Below are 5,000 nucleotides of genomic sequence, written 5' to 3' on the forward strand. Positions count from 1 at the left end.
CGTTATTTTTCGTCACTACCTCCCCGTGCCGGGAGTGGGTAATTTGCGCGCCTGCTGCCTTCCTTGGATGTGGTAGCCGTTTCTCAGGCTCCCTCTCCGGAATCGAACCCTGATTCCCCGTTACCCGTTACAACCATGGTAGGCGCAGAACCTACCATCGACAGTTGATAAGGCAGACATTTGAAAGATGCGTCGCCGGTACGAGGACCGTGCGATCAGCCCTAAGTTATTCAGAGTCACCAAGGCAAACGGACCGGACGAGCCGACCGATTGGTTTTGATCTAATAAAAGCGTCCCTTCCATCTCTGGTCGGGACTCTGTTTGCATGTATTAGCTCTAGAATTACCACAGTTATCCAAGTAACGTGGGTACGATCTAAGGAACCATAACTGATTTAATGAGCCATTCGCGGTTTCACCTTAATGCGGCTTGTACTGAGACATGCATGGCTTAATCTTTGAGACAAGCATATGACTACTGGCAGGATCAACCAGGGAGCTGCGTCAACTAGAGCTGAGCAGCCGGCCGCCCGGGAGTGTGTCCCGGGGGCCCGCGCGAACACGCAAGCGTCCCGCTCAATTATTCTGCAAACAGGAGGAGGCTGAGCTCCCCTGCACAACACACCTCGAAACCCTCTCAGGTCCCGGCGGCGCGCAGCGCCGTCCTAAGTACTTGGTCGGGTTCGAGAGAGGCGCAATCGCCCGGAGTTAGGCGAGTAGACGCTTTAGGTGCGACCACCCGTGCTCCCAACTGAGCTTGCCGCTGCCGACAGAGGCCCGGGAGCGTGCTGTCGTGGCATTGCCGGCGGGAGACAACACGCGCCACCTACGGTGACCGGCAGCTCCAACGCCAGCGCCACAGAAGGACAAAAGCCCTACTTGGGTGCCGAAGCGAACTCTCCCAGCACAGCGCACGCGCCAACACGTCCGCACAGCTGCGATACAAACCACCTGCGAGAACCGCTGAGGCGACCGAGCAGCAGACGGCGTCGCGGCGCCGAGCGCCGGGCGGCGGCGCATCCTCAGCGCACAAAGTCCTCAATCGGACCAGCACACTGCAGATGGCCACCGCGCTTCGCACCGGGCCCGCGAGGACCTACTTTGGCCGCAAGGCGCCGCGAGCAGGGGGCGCCGGCGCGCAGCTGCGCCGCCTGCCGCGTCCGTCGGCCGGCGCGCCTGCCACCGGCCGCCCCCACCAGCCGGCTGTAGCGCGTGCGCCCACGCACCGCGCTGCCAGCACGCCGGGCGGCCCCCCCCTCACCGGCCGGGGACGGTCCCACCCAGCCACCGCCGCGTTATCGCCTCACACCCAGATCCCCTTTCACGTTCGTGGGCATGGTGGGTCCCCTTTCACGTTCGTGGCATGGTGGGTATCCCTGAAACAACCGGTTAATAGCTCGACCGATCGTCGCCAACACTGATTCACCTCTAGCGAGAACAACCGCACCACAACGGGTTACCGGTTGTTCATTTGCGTACGTCACCAGCAAACGTACACGTCCATCGCCATTTGCAACGAGTATTGCATGCCTGTGTCAGGTGTCACAACACACTACGTCTGCCCACATAGACGCAACAACATGTGCACGCCTAGAGAACACGTGGAAGGTAGACCCCGTACGTATGCGGTGTCCATTGCCGCGAACGACTGTCAGCCCGCCTCTGCAGCATGTCGCAGATGTGGAACGCGGTGCAACATGCTATCACGGTGTGTGAGAAGAGACGACTACGTCCGAATACACGCTCCACTACATCAACAGACTGCTCATGCTGATCGCCATCCAGGGCGTCCGTTCCTCCCACACGTCTGTATGGCGTACCACACTGCAATCCAGCTCTTATAGGGAGACGACACGTAGCTGCGTGCACAATATTTGGACTGTATGGTCCGCCGTTGCTAGGCGCTGTCGTCATACGGTCACATGGGCCACGATGTATCATTCAGTACATACGGAGCAATGTGCAGTACAGTTTGTGGGTTTTGCGTACATCGGCGGACAGGTGACAGGCCGTACCACAACGTAGGCTGAGTACGTCGGCATGCGAAGGGCATTGAACATGCAAACTTCTCACCGACCAGCTTGCGAAGGCAGGGGGGAAGGGGGGGGGGCATGTACGTCCTGCTGCTATCCACACTACAGTGTATAGCAGGAGCATGTGGAAAGTCAGCAACACCTGCAAGGTGTTTAACATGACGCGATACACAGGGGACCGGGCAGTGCGAGTAGCGAACTATATTGCGAGGGTTGCGGTTAGGCAACACTACACTACTTTAACGGGTTGCATAACAATTACAGAGCAGGTTCAGCGACAACGTGCGTCAGGTTAAGGCGCAATATAGTTTAGGTTACGGCGCACTTTAGGTTAGGTTAAGGCACATTATAGGTTAGGTTAAGGCACAACATGGGTTACGTTAAGGCACAACATGGGTTACGTTAAGGCACAACATGGGTTAGGTTAAGGCACAACATGGGTTAGGTTAAGGCACAACATGGGTTAGGTTAAGGCACAACATGGGTTAGGTTAAGGCACAACATGGGTTAGGTTAAGGCACAACATGGGTTAGGTTAAGGCACAACATGGGTTAGGTTAAGGCACAACATGGGTTAGGTTAAGGCACAACATGGGTTAGGTTAAGGCACAACATGGGTTAGGTTAAGGCACAACATGGGTTAGGTTAAGGCACAACATGGGTTAGGTTAAGGCACAACATGGGTTAGGTTAAGGCACAACATGGGTTAGGTTAAGGCACAACATGGGTTAGGTTAAGGCACAACATGGGTTAGGTTAAGGCACAACATGGGTTAGGTTAAGGCACAACATGGGTTAGGTTAAGGCACAACATGGGTTAGGTTAAGGCACAACATGGGTTAGGTTAAGGCACAACATGGGTTAGGTTAAGGCACAACATGGGTTAGGTTAAGGCACAACATGGGTTAGGTTAAGGCACAACATGGGTTAGGTTAAGGCACAACATGGGTTAGGTTAAGGCACAACATGGGTTAGGTTAAGGCACAACATGGGTTAGGTTAAGGCACAACATGGGTTAGGTTAAGGCACAACATGGGTTAGGTTAAGGCACAACATGGGTTAGGTTAAGGCACAACATGGGTTAGGTTAAGGCACAACATGGGTTAGGTTAAGGCACAACATGGGTTAGGTTAAGGCACAACATGGGTTAGGTTAAGGCACAACATGGGTTAGGTTAAGGCACAACATGGGTTAGGTTAAGGCACAACATGGTTAGGTTAAGGCACACCATGGGTTAGGTTAAGGCACACCATGGGTTAGGTTAAGGCACACCATGGGTTAGGTTAAGGCACACCATGGGTTAGGTTAAGGCACAACATGGGTTAGGTTAAGGCACAACATGGGTTAGGTTAAGGCACAACATGGGTTAGGTTAAGGCACAACGTAGGTTAGGTTAAGGCACAACGTGGGTTAGGTTAAGGCACAACGTGGGTTAGGTTAAGGCACAACGTGGGTTAGGTTAAGGCACAACGTGGGTTAGGTTAAGGCACAACATGGGTTAGGTTAAGGCACAACATGGGTTAGGTTAAGGCACACCATGGGTTAGGTTAAGGCACACCATGGGTTAGGTTAAGGCACAACATGGGTTAGGTTAAGGCACAACATGGGTTAGGTTAAGGCACAACATGGGTTAGGTTAAGGCACAACATGGGTTAGGTTAAGGCACAACATGGGTTAGGTTAAGGCACAACGTAGGTTAGGTTAAGGCACAACGTAGGTTAGGTTAAGGCACAACGTGGGTTAGGTTAAGGCACAACATGGGTTAGGTTAAGGCACAACATGGGTTAGGTTAAGGCACAACATGGGTTAGGTTAAGGCACAACATGGGTTAGGTTAAGGCACAACATGGGTTACGTTACGGCACAACATGGGTTACGTTACGGCACAACATGGGTTACGTTACGGCACAACATGGGTTACGTTACGGCACAACATGGGTTACGTTACGGCACAACATGGGTTACGTTACGGCACAACATGGGTTACGTTACGGCACAAATTAGGTTAGGTTACGGCACAAATTAGGTTAGGTTAAGGCACAAATTAGGTTAGGTTAAGGCACAAATTAGGTTAGGTTAAGGCACAAATTAGGTTAGGTTAAGGCACAAATTAGGTTAGGTTAAGGCACAAATTAGGTTAGGTTAAGGCACAAATTAGGTTAGTTAAGGCACAAATTAGGTTAGGTTAAGGCACAAATTAGGTTAGGTTAAGGCACAAATTAGGTTAGGTTAAGGCACGATATAGGTTAGGTTAAGGCACGATATAGGTTAGGTTAAGGCACGATATAGGTTAGGTTAAGGCACGATATAGGTTAGGTTAAGGCACGATATAGGTTAGGTTAAGGCACGATATAGGTTAGGTTAAGGCACGATATAGGTTAGGTTAAGGCACGATATAGGTTAGGTTAAGGTACGATATAGGTTAGGTTAAGGTACGATATAGGTTAGGTTAAGGTACGATATAGGTTAGGTTAAGGTACGATATAGGTTAGGTTAAGGTACGATATAGGTTAGGTTAAGGTACGATATAGGTTAGGTTAAGGTACGATATAGGTTAGGTTAAGGTACGATATAGGTTAGGTTAAGGTACGATATAGGTTAGGTTAAGGTACGATATAGCGTAGGTTCAGATACACATTGTTGTAGGGAAAGGTGTATTGGGGGGGGGGCGGCAGGTTCGTTGATAGTGATTATCGTAATTGGATGCCTGCGGTATTATCCGATTTGTCACGTCAGGATGCACTTTTGGCTCATGACAGGCGGCGCTCCGATTCCATGGTTGTGGCAGATCTGTGTCTTTCATTCCTGCCATTGTTTGTGTGCTGTGACAGGAGGCAGTATTGTGATGTTGGGTGCACCACTGTGTAGGACATGTGTGGGTGTTCGTGGCTTAGCTGAGCAATGTGCGGATGTCGGAAGGGTGGGATATTGTGTTTTCTGGGTGGACCTCCCGGTCTGGTAATGATAGTGT

This window comes from Schistocerca serialis, unplaced genomic scaffold (assembly GCF_023864345.2).
Source record: "Schistocerca serialis cubense isolate TAMUIC-IGC-003099 unplaced genomic scaffold, iqSchSeri2.2 HiC_scaffold_1154, whole genome shotgun sequence".
Taxonomy (NCBI): domain Eukaryota; kingdom Metazoa; phylum Arthropoda; class Insecta; order Orthoptera; family Acrididae; genus Schistocerca; species Schistocerca serialis.